The sequence below is a fragment of the Suncus etruscus genome, chromosome 6, assembly GCF_024139225.1.
Source record: "Suncus etruscus isolate mSunEtr1 chromosome 6, mSunEtr1.pri.cur, whole genome shotgun sequence".
In the NCBI taxonomy this organism is placed as follows: Eukaryota; Metazoa; Chordata; class Mammalia; order Eulipotyphla; family Soricidae; genus Suncus; species Suncus etruscus.
In genome coordinates, this window is record NC_064853.1 from 70292347 (window position 1) to 70316355 (window position 24009).

The window sequence follows — 24009 nt, forward strand, 5'->3', positions numbered from 1 at the left end:
GAAACGGGAGCATGAAGCTGGAGTATGTTTGATATCTATTTATCCCTGATTATTTGATGGGCTCTGTACTAATTGCTTGGCATGTATATTTCACATAATCTTCACAATTAGCGTTATGAGTTATTAACATGCCTGTAACTCTGAGGCATACTCTAGTCTACATTGTCTCTCAGCACTCCTTGGGGAAGGGGGCCAGGGCTGTGCTTTCATTGTTCATAGCAGCAATTTGATGATGCAATTTTTAATAGCGTCTCCTTTCCTTGTTGACTCTCTCACTCCCTACCAGTGTTTCCCGGTATCACTTCATAAACAACATAATTGCACTCAAGTACTTTTGCCAGGGTCTCAGCTGAGTCATGGTGGCTAAGGATGGAAAGAGCTGGTGGCCAGTTCCTTTAGGCTTCTCATTGGTTTCAGGTGTTGAGAGAGTAAAGAACTCTTCAGGACCTACTAAAAGAGTAGAGATTGGAGTGGGTGTTCAGGCACCAGGCTGCTGGGGAACTTCACAGAGTTTGAGGACCTACCTTTAAAGAGAGCAAGGGGGGGGCAGAGCGGTGGTGCAAGCTGTAGGCCCTAGTAGGGTGTCTGCCTTGCACGCGCTAGTCTAGGACGGACTGCAGTTCGATCCCCTGGCATCCCATATGGTCCCCCAACCTAGGAGCGATTTCTGAGCACATAGCCATCAGTAACCCCTGAGCATCACCGGGTGTGGCCCAAAAAACCAAAAATATAAAAATAAAAAAAAAATAAAGAGAGTAAGGGGCTGTGATCAGCTAAAAGAGAATGGTTTGACTTTTTCCTCTGATCTTTAGACAGACCCCAAATCATCCAGCCATGAAAAACTGTTCCAAATATCAGTGAAGTATTCTGGAACTGGAAATGCAAGGTTATTGTTGTCCAGGGAAGGAATTGGAGGCTGCCATCTCCACAGCATCTGCCCAATATTTATAAAGCTACCTGAGAATGAAGTAAAACAGCTTGAAATTGAACTGTTCTCTTTCCTTGCTTCAGGAAAAAATGACAGAATCAAACAGACAGAATAGAAATTTAATAGTATTCTACCTATTCATAATCTCATCAATAAAAATGTTTCTTTTTTTTTAAAGCACAAAATCTCTTTTTATAACAGATGAAAAATCCTACCAGCCAAAAAAGATAGCAACAGACACATATGAACATTATATAATGATAAGGGACTCAATATCATAACGATTATTAACATATATGCACCCAACATAATAGTACTGAGTAATATAAAGCAAATATTAACGGACTTACAGAGAAACAATGATTGCAAAACAATACTAAACCTTTCTTTTTGCTTCATGTATCAGCTGGTTGATGAAATGGATGACTCTCTAGAACTTTCAATGGGACTCAGTCCTGAGATCCTTGGGAACCAGTTCCTGTGGGATTCAGAACTGTTGGAGCTGGCCAGAAAGATAGTACACTGGATAGGACAATTGTTTTGCACGTGGCTCCCCTAGATTCCATCCCAGTTTCCCTATATTGTACCCTGTGTCCCACTAGATTTAATTTCTGAGTGCAGAGCCAGTATTAAGTCCTGAGCATGACTGGTGTGGCCACAAAAATGAATTAATTAATAAAATTGTTGGGTCTGAGGCTGCTGATGGGTAGAAACAGGAAACACATTTCACAATATCCTCTGAACACACTGGGTTTTGAATTAGTCACTTCAATTCTAGCACTTTGAGGAGTGGCTCTTTGTTTGCTTTAAAAGGCCTCTCCACACATGAATTCTGGCACTCCAGGAACAGGATGTTACACAAGGAGGTCAAGTTTTGCACAGGATTCTCCTTCCATGAGGTATCAATATTCAAAAAGGCACTTGTCCTCTCTGTTTTGTATTCCACTAGAGAGGCTCTTTCTGCAGTCTTCTAAGACAGGAGCTGGCCTTGCCTCAGCTCATTAGGACTAGATCCAGCCAGTCTTGGCCAAGTCTGGGGAGGTAGGGCTGGGGAGGGGTGTGAGGATGCTCAGGAGGTTCAAACTGTGAGGAGGACAGAGGGAGTACAAGCCCCCCACCCTCCAAGGCTGACCAACCTGCTATTGAGAAAGGGTGGCTCTTAAATGTTAGCACAAGCTTCTGGCCAAATAATAGCACAGATATGATTACTCTGGGGGAGGAGGAGACTGTCAGGACTGGGTAGAGAAAGAGGAGGCTCCTGAAAGGAGTTTCCCTAGCACTTTGTGTTGGCAGGAGTTTAATTATTCATTCTCAGCCAACCAGATATAGCTTGGTTAACAAAGCTTCAATGCTCTATGACATTAAAGGAAGCAGTTTGAACCCTCTTGCTTGAGTAAACACACAGTGAAGATGCGTTCTTATATCCCAAACAATATCTGAGAATAGGGCCCCAGGCCATTTCCTTTATGAACATAATAGTGACTTTTCATTAGGCTGAACTCAAAATGTAAGTGCCAGAGGCCTGGCTGCAACTAATAGGGTATTGAGGTGGGGGCAGGAGCATGTAACCATAGCAGTAGCAAGAACTATACCAACGGTGGGGATTATTCCTTGAGCCCTTACACTGCAAGCACATCAGACATCCTCCCTGCATCCAGAGGTCCCTGAACCCAGAGCAATCCACTCTTCTCACTGTCCTCTGTTGCATGTAAGGAAATTTGGGCTAAAGGTACGAATTATCGAATTCTACTCCCTTAACTGCAAAGGAATTGAGTTCAGAAACTAGAATTCTTTTTTTTTTTTATTTAAACACCTTGATTACATACATGATTGTGTTTGGGTTTCAGTCATGTAAAGAACACCACCCATCACCAGTGCAACATTCCCATCACCAAGAAACTAAAATTCAATCCAGTCTCTCACACAAACTGCCTTCTGCTTACATTCTGACTTGCTCTCCTTTCTTTCCTTCTCTCTCCACCTCCCTCTCCTTTCTCTTCACCCTATTCCCCTCTTTCTTTCTCTATAAAACTAACTTAGAAACCTCTCCTCTCTTTAGACTATTGAAAAAATTGAGTCTTAATCAGTTCATTCCAATAGTGGTTTCTTGGTGGTCACAAAGTAAACAGAGTGATTTTTAATTTATCACCTTTTTCTGAGTTTGGCTTTTGTTTTGTTTGGGTATTTTCTATTTCTTGTTTGGGGGCCAGACTTAGTGGTCTTTAGTGTTTACTCCTGCCCCTGTGTTGAATGGTCACTCCTGAAACTGATGAAAGGGACCACATGCAGTGCGGGGATCTAATAGGTCAGCTTCATGTCAGGCAAGCTCCTTAACCCTTGTACTGCCTTTCCAGTTCTTGAATAGTTTTATGTCTGTTTGTTTTCTTTTCAGTAGAACCATTAACCACAGTCTTATTTGCTCTGCTTCCTGGCAAACACGATAGGCTTTCTTTAAAATAGCTGATACCCTGAATCTTCCTCTAGAAAAAGTCTCCTTTCCCTTTAGAATGTTTCTAGACACTGACTTTTGCTCCTGTTTCAGAATATAACTGAGGCAAGGACAAGGGGGACAAGAGAGCTGACATCAAATATCTCCCGCTCCCAATCAGATAAAAGAAGCTTTCAGAGACATGACATTGAGAGTTTTTCCTTCTCAATATCCAAGACAAGATTAATGAATGCTAAAGTGTCTGTTGCCAGATAGCACTTTAAATTAGCGGATTAAATTATTGTACAGGTCCTATATGTTGTACTTGTTTAGCATCAATTGTGTCTGTTTTATCTTTCAGGTCAATTATACTGCAAATATGTACACATCACATACCAAGTATTGAGAAACATAGAAGCAAGGTTACTGAATGGGAATTTGTTTTTTGGAGTCAATTATTCAGAGGAACTGTAGGATGGGTTCACAGATCTTATTTCTAAATATCCACTAGCATTGTAGTTGCAGAACCACCTAAGCTGATCTAGTAGGACATTATAAAAATTATTTTTATATTTTAGGGCCACTACTTGAGGGGTTACTTATGAAATTTTCTCTGCTCCAGAGCGAATAAACAAAAATGATGCCAAGTGATGTGAAAAGGTGAAATTTTTCATCTTCTCACTGGATTTTTTTTTTTTTTACAAATTATTGTGCCATCTCCCTATTTAAGACTCCTGGCAACTGGATTTGTACTAATTGCTTCTGACACTGTGCCAGATTGTCAGTTCTGAACTCCCTCCCATGTCCATTTTAATTATGCTGTGCTTGGTTTATGAGAGCCTAGGTTTGGGTCCCATTTATATCAGAAATCTCTTCTTTCCCACTCTTTTCAGAAGCAGCTCTGCATCTTCCAGCAGTAGGACTAGTTCAGTGGCTTCCATGGGTGATACAAGTTTTGAATCAGCATCATAATTGACATTTTCTGGGCACTCCTCATTCTATAGGTCACATGACAAGGACTTCGGGAAAAGATTCATTTATTCCTCCAAGCAACTCTGCTGCATATGCAAGACTGTGGCTAGTAAGTAAGGAGATGTCACTTCAAGAGTTCAGTGGAAGGGAATTCAAGGGAATTCAATAAAGGGACATATATAGAAGTGTAGTCAGGAAAATGAGACCAGTCTGGAATAGTGAAGCACCTTGGAGGTAGTGATAGTGGGAAGCCCTTGCATGGGGAGCTAGAGAGGAAAGACTGGTGAAGATTGGTGTTATAGAAGAGGAGTTTGTTTGTTTGTTTGTTTGTTTGTTTTTGCCAAGAATAGAACCTTAGGCTGAAGGGAAGCTGGTGGATAGAATGAGAAGGGAGTTGGGAGTGAAAAAGCATAAATATCCCTGACCTCTCTACTGCCACCTTTTATTCTTCTGAAAGTGGCTCCAATTGGCCATACTTAACTGGCAGCAAAGAGCACAAGAGAAGGGTGTGGGAGTTGTGACCCATCGAAGTTAGGTTTCCTGGACATTGAACGGGAATAAAATTGTGAGGTATGCGAATGGAAATCAATGTAGCATACTTTTTCTTGTTATTTTTCCCTATGTGAAATTTCTATATAAAAATGAGCAATAGGCCAGAGTACAACAGGAGGGCACTTACTTTGAATTCAGTCAATCCAGGCTCAATCCCCAGTATCCCATGTGGTTCTTCAAGCCCATTAGAAATGATTTATGAGCAAAGAGAAAGGAGTAAACCTAGAACACATCTGGGGTAGTCTTCTTCCCAAATAAACCCCAAACAAAAAATTAATAAACAGCCAAGGCTCAGAGGATTCTAGTAATGTGCTTGAGTTAATAATTAGCAAAGTTAAGGATTCAGAATCAAGTAGTCTGATACTGGAGCTTGTGATCTAATGCACTATCGGGCCTCTGCGTGTCTTGTCCAATCTTCATTGTTAGCTGGATTATTTAAACTCTGAATATTGTCTAAATCCATTGCTTTCTCCTGAGATAAGAAGTCTCTAGTTTCTTTGCCAGTACAACTTACTATTCAAAAAAGTGGTGTAGCCCCAGAACAAAGAACAAAGGGAAAATATCGTTCCCCATTGATTACACAAAAAAAAGTCAAATTATAGATTTGATTTGGACTTTATCTGTTATCTTCCTGGGAGGTTACTTCATGTAACATTTCTCTCCTTAGACCGCGTCACGTGTTGGATTTTGGGGGAATGTGGACGCTACCTCCAGTTTACTTACATGCTACAATAATCTCTGAATAACCCATAGTTTGTAGGGATACAGTAACTATTGCTTTTGCCTGCACTTATTCCAAAAAAAAAGCCCTGATGATCAGCCCAACAACCTGAGTACCTCAAGTGTGATCAGTTCGGAGTCTCCACAGGGAACTGTAGAGGGGTCTGGGCCATTTTAAGTGACAAAATAATGAGAATTAGTTATAAACCATTGAACACAATGACTAATCAGGAGTTTATATTGCTATAAAGAATAAGCAACTGATAAAAGATACTGATAAATAATAAATAAATAAACAAAAGAGGAAAAGGAGTGCTTTTCATTATGACAGAATTCCAATTAATGGAATTATTAAATTAGAATATTACCAATTGGTAAATACCACAGTAATGATCATTCCAGAAAAGAATACAAATATTTTTATTGTAAATATATAAAAATAATTTGCATAGTTTTAAATGATATACCTATATGGTAATTATTATTGTTTGGGCCTAAGGTAGAAAATTTGCAACAGAGAAACTAGAAAAATACAGTCTTAGTGAATTCACCATCAACATCATGAAAGAGATTGACGTTTTGATTATTTTAGGGGTTTTCTTTCTTTTATTTTATTTTTGTGGGTTTTTTGGAGGTGTGGGTTGCTTGTGGGATTGTTGAGCCACACTCAGTGTGTTTTCTTCTAGCTCTGCACTCTGGGATCATTCCAAGCAGTGCTCAAAAAATAATATACATTGTGGGGAATTAAACCTGGATCAGCATGCAAGGCACCTTATTTTCTATACTCTTTCTGACCTTGAGATTAGCATTTTATATCTCTGATATGTTGCACTGGAGCAAAGACAACAACTCATCAGTATATTCTTCCTAAAGGTGTGTGAGCTACAGTAATCATGAGACACATCAGACAATCCCAAATCAATGATTATCTCCAAATTAACTGCTTTGAATACCTTAGAAGTAGCACTCTCATAAAAGTTCAAGGTTGTCTCAGACTGAAGGAGTCTTAGTAGGCCTCACATCTTGTGTAATTAGGTCCTAGATGGGAGGAATAAAATATATTAATAAGGTGATTAGAAAAATTTGAATTGGGGCCGGGAAGGTGGCGCTAGAGGTAAGGTGTCTGCCTTGCAAGCGGACGGACAGAGGTTCAATCCCCCCGGCGTCCCATATGGTCCCCCCAAGCCAGGGGCGGTTTCTGAGCTCATAGCCAGGAGTAACCCCTGAGCGTCAAACGGGTGTGGCCCAAAAAACAAAAAAAAAGAAAAAAAATTTGAATTAAGATTTTATATTAGTTAATAGTATTGTAGCCATATTAATTTTCTGTTTTTTTTTTTTTTTATGGGCTAGAGCGGTGGTGCAGCGGTAGGACTTTTATCTTGCATGCTTCTGACCTAGGATGGACCATGGTTCAATCCCCCAGCCTCCCATATGGTCTCCCAAGCCAGGAGCAATTTCTGAGCACATAGCCAGGAGTAAACCCTGAGCATAACAGGGTGTGGCCCAAAAACCAAAAAAAAAAAAATGGTTTTATGGTTTTTATCATTGAACAGTGGTTATGTGAGGTATTACCCACATTATTATTCCAAAAAATAATACCCAGGAGAGAAGCTGGGTAAAGAGTAAAAGAAATATTAGTACTGATTTTGTAAGTTCTGGGGTAAATATTTAAAATGGAAAGTTATAAAAATATAATAATTGAAAATTGAACTAAATACTATTTTCCTCTATATTTCAAGCATATTCAAACTTGAAAAGGGATTTACAGAACTGAAAATCAGTTCTGGTGTCTTTCTTGTCCACATCATACATTATTCTATATAGGAACATTCGTTGTAACTCACTAGGAGTTAACTTCACAAACTCTCCCTTTCTGTTTTTCTCTTTCAGAGAATGGTTCTATATTCTTTGTTAGTTTATTTTGTTTTGTTTGGGGGGGGGGCTTCACCAAGGAGTACTCAGGGTTTATTCCTGTCTCTGCATTCAGAAATCAATCCTGGCAGGCTCGGGAGTCCCTCTGGGATGCCGGGGATCAAACCTGGGTCAACATGCGTAAGGCAAACACCCTACCTGCAGTTCAATAGCTCTGCCCCCAATTCATCACCGTTTGGGGAAAAAATTCAACCCCCACCCCCACTCACAAAAAAAAACAAACAATCTTTTTGAGGGTGTTGTGTTACAGGGTAATGGAGAATGTTGCTTCATTCCTTTGTGATCACCTACAGAGAGTAAGTACCTCCCAGTTATTCTTGGTAATTCTTGGTGGGTTCCCACACACAGCGATGCTCAGCAGTTACTCCTGATTCTGCATTCAGGAATTATTCCTGGTGTGCTCAGGGCACCATATGGGAATAGAACCCAGGGCAGCTGCATGCAAGGCCTTCACCTCTGGGATATTGTTCCAATTCACATCCCATATATATTTTTGATCTTTATGCCTCCTGGGCTTTATAGACCAGGAAAGTGGCTAACCTGAACAGAGAAGTTTGAACATATCAGGAGTTTATGTCCATATACACTCTTCACCCATTGAGGAATGAAAACTGGTAAGCCAATATCCCTGTTTCCTGGACCTTTAGGTAACAGCAAGTCTCCAGAGAGCTTCTATTGCTACACACAATACCTTCTCATTCACATACATTGTTCAGGTATCTTCCCTTTCTGGGTCATAGGCCCATTCCTTATCTGAACTTCTAGGAATCACTTTCCAATCTCTCTTTAGGGAGAATACCAGTTAAGATACTAGGTAAAAGAAATTTTTTTTTTACCAACAGCACAGAAACAAAAGACTTAGGCCACTGCTGTCTGATAAAATGTGAAACATCGTCATCAAGCTGATATTTTATAACTTCTAGCAAACATCCCATAAGCACTTGACCTTGCTGACTTTTATCACTCCTGAAATTTGAGAAACGCTAGGTTGCTTTCATCCTGGTCCACCCTAGCTATGTTTGCTGTCATAGGAAAGCAGCTCAGGTACTAAGTAAAGAGGCATTCAGATCACCAAATCTAGTTGAGAGGCTTACTTAGCATCCTGGACAGCCCTCAGAATGGTGAACTCCTTAACGCCCTTAAAGAAAGATGAAACCCAGAACCAGGCATTAACCACTCAGCCTAAACCACAGAAGCAATTACCACGGAGAAGGAGATGCTAATTATTCTGTTGGAAGTTAGTCATGACATCTCCTGCCAACAGCAATGAATATAAAGCTCTTAGTGCTCATTTAATATCTCAATTAAGCTGGTTGGAAATATTTTGTTTCCTTTATGGACCTGTATAGACTTGAAAAGGAAACTATGTGAACAAGAAAGCCAATGATCCAGGTAGAAAGTTGCCAAGTTTTACTCTTATAATTATTTAGTTTCTTTAAGATAATGCCATTCATCTTGTTTCCTTTTAAATGATTTTTTTTTTTTGGCTCAGTAGTAGACTGCATATGTGAGGTCTCAGGTACAAATCCTAACACTGCAAAAAAAAAAAGTTTTTTTTTCTGGTTACCAAAAGTAATGCACAATCATGTGATGTACTTAAATTGGCACAGTCTGAAAAATAAAATTCTTGCCTATAAAAAATTCTAATTAGTACTTAGGTCTTGTGTTTTTATATTTCTGCACTATAACACAGAATTTTACAGGCATATAGAAATTGATAGAGAGCTGTGATCTCTACTATATCATCAAATCATCTTAATTTTTTATTTAACATTATAATATTAACACTTATCTTAGCACAATATACTTGCATGATAATTTAAGTGGCTATATACATGATATTCTGTTGGTAAACATACATAATTTAAAAGTATTCCCACTGTATAATTATTTACAATTTTGATATTATTATAGTGATGTGATTATGTGACATCTGTGCACAAATGGTATTACATATGAATATAACTTTTACTATTATTTTATTCAGTTGAAACAACCTAGATAGAGGTATGGTAAAGGTAAAGCCTTAAACATAAGCTTATTTTAAAAATATAAATTACTGAGGGGCCAGAGAGATAGCATGGAGGTAGGGCATTTGCCTTGCATGCAGAATGGTGGTTTGAATCCTGGCATCCCATATGGTCTCCCAAGCCTACCAGGAGCGATTTCTTGGTTTTTGGGTCACACCTGGCAGCACTCAGGGGTTACTCCTGGCTCTATGCTCAGAAATCGCTCCTGGCAAGCTCAGGGGACCATATGAAATGCCAGGATTCGAACCACCATCTTTCTGCATGCAAGGCAAACACCCTACCTCCATGCTATTTCTCCGGCCCCACCAGGAGCAATTTCTGAGTGTAGAGCCAGGAGTAACCCCTGAGCACAGCCAGGTGTGGCCCAAAGACCAAAAAAGAAAAAAGGAAAAAATATGAATTACTCAATTTCTATTTTTTTATGGGGGAAACTTATATAGTAGTGTTCAGGTGGTCTGGAGGTCACTCCCAAGCTTGATACCACCCAGCTTGATTGGAGGTTCAACGTGACAGTTAAAGAACACAGTGTTGTTTGTATTTGTTGGGATGGGGGATTAACCAGGCCACCCTAGCAGTGTTCTGGAACCCTCACAAAACATCTTGCAATGCTTGAGTGCCCCAGGGCTATACGTGGTGATGCTTGGTATCAGGATCAAACTAGGGTCAGCCACATTCAAACCCTTGTACTATTTCTCTTGTTCAAAGAACACATTTCTTATTATAAAATCTGTTCCACATCATACAAACAAAAACTCTAGACCAAATTATTCCTGAAGAACATATATACAATTTTATATATGCACAAGTGTTCTTAATATAGTCTTAGCAAATCAACTTCAATTGTATAATAAAAGGACCATCATAGTGATTAAATGGGATATATTCCATGAATACAGGACAATTTAACACAAGCAGGTTAATTAAAGTAATAACCACACAACACAATAAAATATTAGTACCAGATAATCATATTAATAGGCTGAGAGAAGATATTTAACATCTGATTATAATTAAAAAAAAAAAACTATGAATGAGGCCAAAGCGATAGCACAGTGGGTAAGGCATTTGCCTTGCACATAGCCTACCTGGTTTCTATCCCCAGCATCCCGTATAATTCCCTGAGTTTGCCAAAAGTGATTTCTGAGCACAGAGCCAAGAGTAACTCCTGAGCACCACCTGGTATATCCCCAAAACAATCAAATAAACAAATAAAAAACGAATAAAAGGGATAGAAGGAATTCACCTCAAAGTTGTAATGTCCATATACAATTAGCATTTTTAATGATGAAAAACTTGGGTTTTTCTCTAAAATTACATGCATGGACCTTCGTTCTCATTGTTGTTATGCAACCAAGTATTATTAGAAGACCTCATCAAAGTTGGCAAGTTAAAAAAAGGGGGAATACAAATAGGAGAAAAAAAGAAGAAAAACTGTTGCTATTTTCATATGTCATTAATATGCATATAAAATCCCAAAGATTTCACTAAGACTATTAGAGAAAATAAATCAGCACAATAAAAATGACAGATAGACAAGATCTCTAGATACAGAGGTCTGATTTTATCATCCATGACAAAGCAGAAGTCTTCCATACACCACAAAAGCACCAAGAGGAGAGTAAATGAACAGACAAGGAGTCTACAATCAAGCCCATGACACTATACTTCAAGGATGGAGAGAACCTGTATCTTCTATCTAGGCCAAGGGAATTCCCTCTCTAATGCCCCTAATTTTTACTATGCCTATGCAGAAAAACAAAAACAAACAAACAAACAAAAAACAGGGGAGCGGCACAAAATAGTTTTATTTATCTATTTAATTTTAATTTTTATTTTTATCCATTTTGACTTCTTTGTTTTGGGGTAGATATTGAAGTTGATGTTTCCAACCTTATTTTATGTTATTTTATCTTTCTCTTTGTTTTTGCGCTCCTTTATTTCAGGACCGAGACTATTAAGTGTTACTTGTCTTTAGTGCTGTAGTGCTCACTGGATATTTTATTTGATATTTCTTTCTGTATTGTGGTATCATAAATGGAACTAATGTACCTCTCCTCTGACTGACTACATTTAGCATTAAACTCTCTAAATCCATTCACATAATATCTAATTGCATGATTGAACGTTTTTTAAATAGTTGAGTAGTGTGTATATATACACCACAATTTCTTTATCCACACATATCTGTTTTTGGGAACTTGTTTTTTTCCCCCCTAGATTTTTACTATTGTGAATACTGCTGCAGTGAACATAGGCATTTAGAAATCTTTTCAAAATATATTTTTGGGTCCTTACAGTAGGTATCAATAGAATTTCTGGGAAATATGAAAGCCTAATTTTTAATAACTTAAGAAGTCTCCATAGTAGTTTCAAAGAGGCTTAACTAGGTGATATTCCCACCAATGGTGAATAAGAGGTCCTTCCCAACCCCCACATTCCTACCAATACTTGTTCTACTTTTTCTGATGTATGGCTCTCTCACTTCTATTGTTATATTGCACTTTAAATTTTTTTCTTACATATATTTCCAGTTTATAAAACTGATATGGATCTGGGCTGGTAGAGAGACAAGATAGAAGTTAAGGCACTTGCCTTGCTCAAGACCTCAGGCACTGTATATGGTTCACTGAACACCACCAGAACTGATCCTTAAGCACAGAGACAAAATAATCCCTGAGCACCACTGGGTGTGCCCTAACTCCCACTCCTCCACCCCAAAGTAATTTAGAAGCCAGAAAGATCATACAAAGCTTCAGGAACTTGCCTTGCAGGCTGAAGATCCAGGATCTGTTTCGATTCTTATCTGGAAATAGTCCTTGATGGCTGATTAAAGTAGCTGAACCCTTGCTCCCAGAAGATAAAGTAAAGGACTGATTTAAAATTTTACATTTAACTCCTTATCAACTGTAGAATTTATTTGGATAAGATTACCTTTTTAAAATATATTCTTATTATAATACATATTTAAAAGTAACTTATTTTCCAGTTTAACAGTTATTTAGTTTATATTTTAGAAAATAAATAGGCTTTAGTATTTCATACTGGGGGCAGGGAGGAGTTAGGTTTCGAGGGCTCACTCAGCAGTGCTTCAGGGATGCTAGGTATCAGTTCTTGTCAGGGAACCATGTAGTGTTGGTGAACTATATCTGAAACCCGAGTTTAGGTTGTTTTGTTTTGGGTGCTGGGGCCACACCCAGCAGTACTCAGGGCTTACTCTTGGCTCTGCACTCAAGGATCACTCCTGATAGGTCGTCAGGGGACCATCTGAGGTGTTGTGGATAGAACTCAGATCAGCTTTGTGCAAGACAAAAGCCCTACTTGCCATACTAGTTCTCCAGCCCTGGCCTTAAGTTTTTCTAAAAGTAAATTTTCATGAGACAATGGAAAGGTCTGTTAGACTTGGGGATTCAGTAGAGATAATCTAAGGCTGTAGTCTGGGATTTCCTGTGAGTGCATGACAAAGTATAAATAGTTTAAAATGCTGTTTCTTTGGTTTCTTCTCCTTAGGACTTGGCTCATTGAAAATGCTGTTGTGAGTTGAAGAGCTTTAAGATACCTCCATTTTCTCAATCTTTTATTTATTTAGGTCACACCTGGCAGCACTCAGGGGTTACTCCTGACTCTATGCTCAGAAATCGCTCCTGGCAGGCTCGGGGGACCATAATGAATGTGGGGATTCGAACCACCAACCTTCTGCATGCGAGGCAAATGCCTTACCTCCATGCTATTCTTCTGACCCCTTATCAATCTTTTAATATAAAGTGGCAGCCCTTCCTGGAATAAAGTGATATGTTTGTGTGAAACAGGAAGCATCAGGCTCCATGACCTAATGATTGCTTCTCCTCTCTGGCAGGTTTTAGATGGTTCAGCAAGAGAATATAATTGAAAGCATTGCTTCCACACAAAAAATTCCCAGTCCACACAATTGGAGGTAGTTAGCTGCTATCAGTAAATTAATTTTCTTAGCATTCATAAGAGTGAGTGGTAACATTGAAGTACTTCATAAGGAGCTGATCTTCTGCCTGAAATTTTGTTTAATATTGTAGTGCACTTTTAGGGTTGGGTCTTTTTTTGTATGTTGCTTGTTTGTATCTCCATGGTCATTCAGTCCACAGAGACATGACAGTCCTAGGTTTTCTTTGCAGGGAGCTCTTGTTCATCATCCACCTAAAAATGACCTGAACTTCCTTAGTCTTGGTGGAGGACATGATGACTGACTTCTGCTTGAGACTCTGATTACTATTAAGCTAGAGAAGGGCTGAGTATGTGTCAGTAAAGAGAAAACAGAGGGGCTGGCAAGAGAGTCCAGCTGGTAGGGTGCTTCACCTGGCCAGGTTTTGATCCCTGGCATCCTATATTGTCTCTGGAGCATTGCTAGGAGAAATTCCTCTGAGTGCAGAGCCAAGGTAGCCACTGAGCATGGCCAGGTGTGGCCCCCAATAAACAAAAAGCATAAGAAAAGGAGAGAAAGAGAGAGAGAAAGTAGAGCAGAAGCTTCAGCATGTTTTTAACTCATGTAGAGAGTTCTCCCATGCTCTGTCTAGACAGTGTATCTGTCCTCCATAAAGAAACACATTCTGATTTCTGTAACTAAAGGTTACATTTTCTAGAATTTTAGGCAAATAGAATCATATGATACGTATTCTTTTGTGTCTGTTTTTTCATTCCATGAGAGCTATTGAGATCCACCCATGTTATTGTCAATGGTTCTTTCCTCTCTAGTGCTGATTAGGCTGCTTTCAATGGACAGTGTGCTCATTCATTTTCCTGTTGGATACAGTGCACTGTTTTTGAGATGAGATAATTTTCATAGCATGTCATACAAAATTCAGGTACCCAATGTGACCCCATAAAATTATAGACACATGGACCTTGTAAATATTCACAAGAAAGACCACATGGCCCAAAAGATGGAGGTCTCTGCCCAAAGAGAAAGCATGGGTAGACTTATTTGACACATTTATATTATGTGTTCAATATACCAATATACCCCAGGATCTCCTTCCCTCCCTCCCTCTCTCTCTCCCTCCCTCCCTCCTTCTCTCTCTCTCTCTCTCTCTCTCTCTCTCTCTCTCTCTCTCTCTCTCTCTCTCTCTCTCTCTCTCTCTCTCATCCTAAATTAGGCCAATGGTTCAGTGTAAGGGCCCAAGCTTGCAGTGCTGTTCCATGGTCTCTGAGTACCATTTCGAGCATTGCTTAAGGGGTCAAGCAATATCAGGACTCAAACCTGATGTACTATCTAAGCTCTAGGCACTCTGGGCTTCTGAAAATAAATCAAAATCCTGGAGACTATTAATCTTGCTCTTACTTTGTGCTCTTGCTTACATGGTGCTTTTATTAAGAAGGGTTGTCTGCACATGTATTTGAGTGAAATCACTTCAAACATCAAGCAAAGCTCTAAGGAAATGTTAGTGGATTGTATTGAGGGCTTCTAGAATTTGGGTATTTCCTTATTATGAGGAGACTAGAAAGACCCTTACAAGTAGTGATGTGGAACGAAGGTGGGTTGATAGCCAAGATGGGAGCAAGTGTAAATTATAAGATGGAAACATTCCAGAAAAAAGAAACCAGTGTGGAGTGAATGGGGAAAATAACAGACATTGGGGGAAAAAAGTTTGTGAGCCCTTGGGCTTAACAGGGAGAGACTCAAACTCATAGCCCGTGAACCGCAAACGGCCCTCCGTACATTTTGTGGCCCTGCCCTAGAGGAATCTTTTTTGTTTTGTTTTGTTTTAGTTGTTTGGGTCACACACCTCAATGTTCAAGGCTTACTACTGACTTTGCACTCAAGGATCACCTGCGGCCCCCAGGTAAATTGTGTTTGAGACCCTTGGAAAGGTTACAGATTTTGCCTTGCATATGACTGATTTGACCTCTGGCAGTACTTATGGTCCCCCTTAGTGCAAAGTCATTTCTGGTGTGCTCCCTACTAAATGAAAAACCTATGTACTTGTTTTTTAAGTTGGAGAATTATGTAGTTTCTAGTTTCAAGTTGCCTTTCTTTTTCCTGGGAATATGAAGACATATTTTTCCTCCTCAACTTTGGATCTTTGGGATATATATTTCTGTAACAGCTACCAAATTATTATTTGAAGCTCTGGGTAGAACCTCAGAGTTATCCATGTAATTGGAATAAATGGGATTCTTGTAGGAATTGACAATAACCTAAAGGAGGATCTTAAGTAAAGAATTGAGACTTTTTCTTTCCTAGAAGTAAAAATTAATTTTTGGGGCTCATAAGGAAGTGATTTGAGTGAATCTATGACTCTAGAGGCTGGAGTCCTTGCTCCCTTAAGCATTACCAGGAGCCATCCTGGAGGCCCCTGAGCACCTGCTGAGTGTGGCCTTGGAGAGTTCTTAGTCACCACTGAGGTAGCCTGGGTACATCTGTTTCTAAAGGGCCAGTACTTTGTTATGCCCTTGAGCATTTGTGCTGAACCAACTGCCCAGTTTAAAAAGAATCACTGGAAGGGTAGCAATACACACTGGATATAATTTTAGAATCCCTTACAGTTTCCCTCCAGCCTCAGAAAATAAGATGCTGACTTTTATTTTTTTATAATGGTGAGTCTTTTCAGGTTCTTCCCCCTCTGAGTAAAGAAATCAAAAATGCAAAGAGTCAGGCTGCCTGGTGGAAAGTTACTTAACCATTCTGTATTTCAGTCCCTTTATCTTCACAACAGGAAATATGGTATTCTCTAATATATAATAGAATTTATGGATTCAACAAGGACATGTAATTAAAAGAAAATCTTAGTAGTAGTGTCTCACACAAACTATGTATTTGATTTTAACTATTTATATTTGTGAAGCATTTTTTTTATTGAGTAGTCAATAAAGATATTGAGAGTATAATAGAAGGAATTACAAGTCTCATTAATAGTTTAAAATGCTTTGAGGTCTCTAAACTAAAAGGACCACATAAAAAAGAGAAGGGTGCTCTTTCCTTCCTGGGAGCCGGGAGTCTCTGCCAGCATGGGGTTCGGCAGGCCTCCGCCATGCCAAAGGCCTTCTTAACTAGTCCTAGGAGGGGTGTGGGACTTGGGTGACCCCAGCACCCCTCTACCGCCTTACTCCGGATCTCCAGGGCTTCCCCTGGGCCACATGCCTGGGCAAACCAGCGAGGTGGGTCCCTTGGAGAAGCTTGAAGGTTACCCTAGGCTTTTCCCCATTCCCCATCCTGCTCCTTAGGGAGAGTTTGGGTGGGGGCTTTGAGCTTCCAGTCTCCCAGCTCTTGAAGGTCTGGGAGTATCTGCCAGCATTGGGGTTCGGCAGGCCTCCGCCATGCCAAAGGCCTTCTTAACCAGGCCTGGGGGGGTGCGGGACTTGGGTGACCCCAGCACCCCTCTACCGCCTTGCTCTGAATTTCCAGGGCTTCCCCTGGGCAAGCCAGAGAGGTGGGTCCCTTGGAGGAGCTTGAAGGTTACCCTAGGCTTAACTTTCTGGTGCTGAGAGTTGCTCGGTTGCACTAAAGCAGTCACTTGTAATTTCTTACCAGTCTATATGTTCAAAACCGCGTGGGGGTGCTACATTAATAGTACTCCCTATCCTTGAATTAAGTTTCTGTGTATGCACAATGTCCATTTTGTACTCTGCCCTTTCACACACCCCTACAAAAGCTCATTTTTCTCTTTAACTCTCTCACCCCCTACCATCAGTACTCCACATTTACCCTTTTTAACTTCAGTATCAGAGTCCTAAGTCACAGACCAAAGTGGTACACTGGAGTTAACACCCCCCCCCAACTATTTCAAAAAGCATAAAATGGACACGTATGTCTTTTCAACATTTTATGTGTGTTTTCTTTGACAGCTATAGCTCTTGCTGAATATTTTCTTATACAGTGATGATTTCCCCCATTTTTATCTTTTCTTCTCTTTGTGAACTGTTCAATAGGGAATTTGGTGAAAGAATCCCTTTGTTTAATGCTTATGTTTGAACCAAGTCATGGGTATTGTTGGACGTGTTCTTATGTCGCCATATGCACCAATAATGCCACGTGGATTTAATTCTTGTTTGCATAGGCACATTAAAACGGGGAAATACTATACATACAATTAAGTTCTTATCTAATAGAGATGGGAACACACAAATCTTGTAGTGCAATGGGACCTTACACCCTGAACATTGACATAATGACCTGGCACAGACCTCAGAAAAATGGGCATTCTCCATTCACCCCTGATCTAGGGAAGCCATCAATGAAACATCCAAGGTTGTCTATAACATCACCTGGAAGCAATCCACTACCAGGGAAGACCCTACCGCTGCTCTGACATCGACCTACTCAAAAGAGACTTCCCTTAACACTGAGAAGACTTAACAACAACAACGACCTGCTTACTGGACAGGACTTTCTGCATTGCCCTTTAATTGTGAGGTGAAATGAGAGGACGCTCCACACCAGCGTGACTTTAGTGTAGGATATGCAGATTCCAGGATCATTAATACAGAAACCTGATGCCAAAAATAGAGACTGCGTGAAAAATAAAACTGTATTGGCACTACAGACAATGACTTGGATTGAACAAACTAGTTTGCCTGGAGCCTAGAGTTGGTCTTATGCCAGGAAACTTCAGGGGTAGGGTCTCCTTGTATTTAGGCCAAGGCTTTTCCTTTCCATGTCCCCCATATTTTGGTGGACGTATGCAAACAATATTTGCCACTCTAACACCATTTTTACTGTGCTCCTTTGACTCTAAACCTTAAAAAAAAACACTTAAACTTTTGATGTTAACTTAAACTAATATGCATGTGCATGAAAATGTAAAAAAAAATACTATGCCTTCAATGTTTAAGGAGTCACATAAATTTCATTGCTTTAGATTGCTTTGTGTACTGCCAAGAAATGTTATAATGTGTTACAATCTGGGGAATTGTGGACAAAGTAATTGTACATGGGTTCTGTTTTATTTTTCTTAAAGAACTTACAGTTCTTTGACTGTAAGTTCAAAATTTAGGCATCAGCAAGGGGATTTCTTCTGAAAACTCTGTTTATGGGTGATTGTCCTTTCACTGTAACTTTACCTTGTCCTCTTTCTTTGCATCATTGTTCTCATAATTAAAAATAAATAATTAAAATAAAAAATGTTATACAATGAAAAAAAGAGAAGGGTTTCATTATTCAGGATATCACCTCTAAATAGCAGCATAGTCCTTGTTGCCATAATTAGGTAATCAGTGCCTGAAAAATAGCTGAATCATAGCCCCAAGTCCTCCTTATGGAAACTCACATGGTCACTATGCTCACTTTCTATTTTTGAAATATACCTTTATGAATGGAATTTTTGGTGAGGAAGTAGCTAAAACAGGGGCTACCTAGTTCCCTGTGTTGTAGAAAATCATCAGTGTGGTGAAAATAATTATTACTCAGAGGTAATTTGATTGAAGGTGCAAATGGAAAAAATAGTCATTTGATTTCATTTTTTGCAAAAATAAAAGTGTGGAAAAAATGAAATCATTCAAATCAATCTGCTATTATTTTAATCAAGTGAGACAGATAGACCATGCCAAATTCTGAGTCACCTTCCTAGCCAACTATTTTTATTGATTTGAAATAACAAAGAATAAAAGCCTGACATGACCTAGATCACTTTTCTCAGAGCCACCAAGTTTCCGTGCTCAATGGATTAAGAAAGCATATCCTGGAATTCCCCAAGATATCAGGACTGTTTTCATAAGTCAATATTTTGCAATTGGATTTTTTAAGTTAAATAAGAAGAAAAAGCAAAGTCTGAGCATGACATTCTGATAGCCAAAGATTAAATATCTCATTTTTTGTTCCTATGCATAATTTTGGTAACTACAGAGAAGTGATTCTTCATTTTGGTAGCACATGCTTCTTGAGGACAAGAATAATTAGAGTGAGAGAAGTAAAATGCCTGTCATGAATACAGGAATGGAGGCAGGGGTGGGAAACGGGGACATTGGTGGTGGGAATATTGCCCTGGTGATGGGGGTGTTCTGTTTATAACTGAAACCCAACTATAAACTTGCTTGTAATCATGGTGCTTAAATAAAAATTTATAAAAAAAATAAAGAATAATTAGAGTGAGCATGAAGGAAATTTCTGATAGGTAAAGAAAGCAAAATAAAATGATCAAAAGCTTATATCTAGAATATAGAAAAGAAGGAAAGATATTGAATGGGAGTGGAGAGAGACACTTATCAAAGGATGGGAGAAAGGGGCTAAGGAGCTTCAGGTGCATTGGTGGTGTTAAGAAAGTACAGAAGTAAATGTCCAAGCTAAAGTCAACAACAGTGAAATCCAAACTAATAACCAGACTTTAAGGTGTTTGTTATAATGGCAGACTGGGGCAGGGAGTCAATGTATAGGATGAACTCTGGGAACATTGGTGGAGAGAGGTTGACCCTGATTGTGGGATTGGTAATAAAACCCAACTATTAATCTTTGTAAGTAACAATATTTTAAATGTTTAAAAATGTTAAAACTGGGGCCTGAGAGGTAGCATGGAGGTAGGGCATTTGTCTTGCATGCAGAAGGATGATGGTGTGAATCCCAGCATTCCATATGGTCCCCCAAGCATGCCAGGAGCTATTTCTGAGTGTAGAGCCAGGAGTAACCTCTGAGTGCTGTTGGGTGTGACCCCCCCCCAAAAAAAAAGTTAAAACTGGAGCCGGAGAGATAGCACAGTGGTAGGGCGTTTGCCTTGCATGCAACCAACCCAGGATAGATCTGGGTTTGATTCTCAGCATCCCAACCTTCAAGTCTGCCAGAAGCGATTTCTGAGCACAGAGCCAGGAGTAACCCATGAGCGCTGCCAGGTGTGGCTCAAAAGAAAAAAAAAGTTAAAAACAGCTTATATGTAGATTATTTCAAAGTGAAAGCAGGACCATGCATTTTTTATTGTAAATAATATTTTAGATACGCAAAGGGCATAGTCATGAAGATTCAATGCCTCTGAGCAATCAAAATTCACACAAAGATTCCACCACTGAAGGTGACATGGCATGAATTTGATATTTTTCATCCAGCAAACACCCAGGAAAAACCACTCATTATATATATTATTATATATTATAGATACATTATATATGCATACACGGGGCCTAGACACAAATAATAATATTTGTCATAGCATAAGCTATAATTAGGAGGGTTTATTACAATAGATATATCTATAGGAGAATTAATTAAGAAATCATGCTGTATTCATTCACATGCACTACTATGAAGTTATTTAAAAGAGTACATACATGTATATTGGAGGAATAAAAAAATTCAGAAACATATCACTGAGCAAGAAAAGCAAGTTACAGAAGGAGAGGCTTTGAGAAGGATGTTTTCTTCTATGTTAGAAGCAATTGTTTAGTTCAATGGTAGAGACTAGAAGCCTGCCTGACCACTACCACTCTAAGGCTTAGACTGATAGTTCACACAGATGGCTAGAGACCTTTCGTTAGTCATCTATCTAGAAGCTCTGGAATTTATCTTACTAGAAGGTCACCAATTTTATGAACTTTCATTTGTCTTACAAGTGGGTTTCTACTTTGCTTAATTCAATGTTGGCAAAGAAATACTGATGTTTCATGTTTCTTTACTATTAACCTCAACTTATTATTCTCATTGTGCTATCTTGCAAAACGATTGCTATTTGGGTTTAGAAGCAAGATGTTGATATGATAAGAATTCTAGGAAACATTGGCCAGAAGATAGGACAGAGAGGGCCACAAATGGGATTTATTATCAAGCAGTTTATCATTAGGTAGAAGACCATATGAGGTGTTGAGATTTAACTCTAGTTGGATGAGTGCAAGAAAAACACCCAACCCACTGTACTATCATTTTTGCCTCTAACTTCTTGAGGAACAATCACCAGGTAAAGTTTTAAATGTATAAGTATTTTCCAACAAACTTGGACTAACCACCAACTTGTGGTAATCATCATGATATTCAGAATTATTCCTTGCAGAGGTGAAGAAGTTAGAATTTTTATCTATCAACTCCGTGTCTGTCATTCATTGAGAACTTCTGAGATTATTAACTCTGGCAAGTGCAGGAGGCCTTGTACTTGAACCACATATGACCCTGCTGTGAGGAAAAAGCCTGTAGGCAGAGTTTTTATATACTCAAAGGAGAATAAGGGAAGGGCAGAAGGGTTTGAATAGGACACAAATATCTATTGAGCTTCTTCTGTTGGAATTTGGAGAGTACTCAAAAGCCAAGCCCTGCGTAGTGCATGAGAACCACATCCAGGACACGGTGTTCAAGGGACCATTCAGAGCTTGAGTTTAAACCCAGAGATCACAGATGAAAAACATGGACTTCAAACCCTATTAGAGCAATTCACTGTGTTTAACTGACTAACTGTTTAACATCTGTTTAACATCTTGTTTTTTGTTTGTTTGTTTGTTTGTTTGATTGGATTTTTGGCCATATCCAGTGGTGCTCAGGGCTTACTCTTCTCTCTGCACACAGGGGACACTTATGGCAGTGCTCAAAAGTGTAACCAGAGGTGAGCTTTACATTGTCTAGAATTTTAGGGATGGATTTATGAGATGCTGAGATCAAACCCTAGATGGATGCATATCAGTATCTATCTGCTGTACTATCACTTTCACCTTTTTAAATTCATGAGTGATAGTTACCAGGTAAAGTTCTACATTAGCAAGTATTTTCCAACCAAGTTGGAGTTTATAATGGGATCTACTAAAGTCAGTAAAATACAAAGTATTCAAAAAAAGCACAACAGTAACAACAACAACAACAAAAAAAAACCAATAAGCAAATAGTAACCACAAGAACAGGGGAAAAAAAAGGAAAAAATAAAAAAGAATAAGGAGAAATAAAAAAAAAAGAAAGAAAAAAGGAAGGAGGGCTGGTGTGGCAAGGTTTTGTGTCTTTTTTTTTTTTTTTTTTTTTTGCATTGGCACCATAAGTATTGAGGAAATTAGAAAGGGAATTCCCTTGACCTAAGAGATACAGGGTTTCTCCGCCCTTGAAGCATACTGTCATGGGAACAACTATTAGATCCATACATGCTCATTTGTACACCTCAAGGACTTTTTATGGTGCCAGGAAACTTTCCACTCAGTTGTGGATGATAAAATCAGACCTCTGTCGTTGGTTATTGTTTTATTTGTTGTTGTTGCTGTTGTGCTTTTTGTGTAGTTGCTGGTTTTGTTGTTGTGGTTGTTGTTGTTATGTTTTTCTTCTTTTATTTCCCTTTCTTCTTTTAAATTGATATTTATAACCTCTAGACAGACTCCTCTTAGTTTTTTTTCTTTTTTTCCCAGCAGAACAACATAACTTGAGTAATCTTGTTCTGTCTCATGAATTGAGGGGAAAAAAATGGAGGGTAGCAGGACCAAACAGTCTTATGAACATTGAGTGGCAATAAAAAATGATCAGGCTTAAACACCAAGCCGTGGTTCTATTCCTAGCATCGCACATGGTCCCCCGAGTATGCTAGGTTATATCGGACATTATGAAATAGGTGTAATCAGAGCAATGGAAACAGGTAGTTTCTGGATGGTAGTCCCCCCTTCTAGTACAGGGGTGTTGAACACGCGACTCTGGAGCCGCATGTGGATCCCGGACAAAATGAATGCAACTCTTTGCCTCTTATCATTATTTTGTATACTGTGTCTCTTTGCCAAGTTTGGATTTTGTTTTGCTGCTTATGAGGAGGGACCTCTGAGGAGAGATCTCTTAGCGCGGAGTCCCACCATACCCCAGGCTGCGTCATCCCGTCTCCCATCCCTTGGAAACAACTGCACAGGCCAGCGAACAGGGGACCCATGTGTCACAGGTTGTGTCACATCTTGCCGTTAGTTCTTAGTGTGGAGGACGCAGCACACCCTCCCATCATTGCAGGATTTTTACCCTCACTCAAAATGGCAAAATGCAATATGTGTTTAATAGATTATTGTTAAAATTATATGCTTTTTTGTGTGTTTGTCTTGGCAGGTCACTGCATGGTGTGGCTCTCTGACTCTCACAGCTTAAAATTTTGGCTCTTTGAGTCCAACTTGTTTGCCAACCCTGTGTATTTTCCCTTTTCAAAACCATTACAGCTATGATGAACAGTTTTGACTTATTTCTATCCTTTGGTAGTCTTGATAAATTTTAGTAGCATTTTACTAATTTGTCTTTTAAGTGATTTTCCAATTCCCTTTTCTTTGTAATAGGAAAATTATAATGTCATTAAAATAAGTTGCATTATTTTAATTTTAGAAATTTATTCTGGGTCTGGAGCAACAGTACAGTGGTAGGGCATTTGCCTTGTACGTGGCCTACCTGGGACGGACCTGGGTTCAATCCCCGGCATCCCATATGGTCCCCCAAGCCTGCCAGGAGAGATTTCTGAGTGCAGAGTCAGAAATAACTCCTGAGTGCTGCCAATAAAAAAATGTTTTTCTTCTAAGTATGTAATTGGTCTCTCAGGAGAGCCTTGAAAAACCCATTAGGATTGCAATTGCATCTA

The 24009-nt window shown here is 39.2% G+C and overlaps 1 pseudogene; it reads right to left on the minus strand.

The window, feature by feature from the left end:
- LOC126011799 (ubiquitin thioesterase Zranb1-like) overlaps nucleotides 1–23271 on the minus strand; it is a 70990-nt pseudogene extending 47719 nt beyond the window's left edge.
- Nucleotides 23272–24009: the final 738 nt, after the last annotated feature.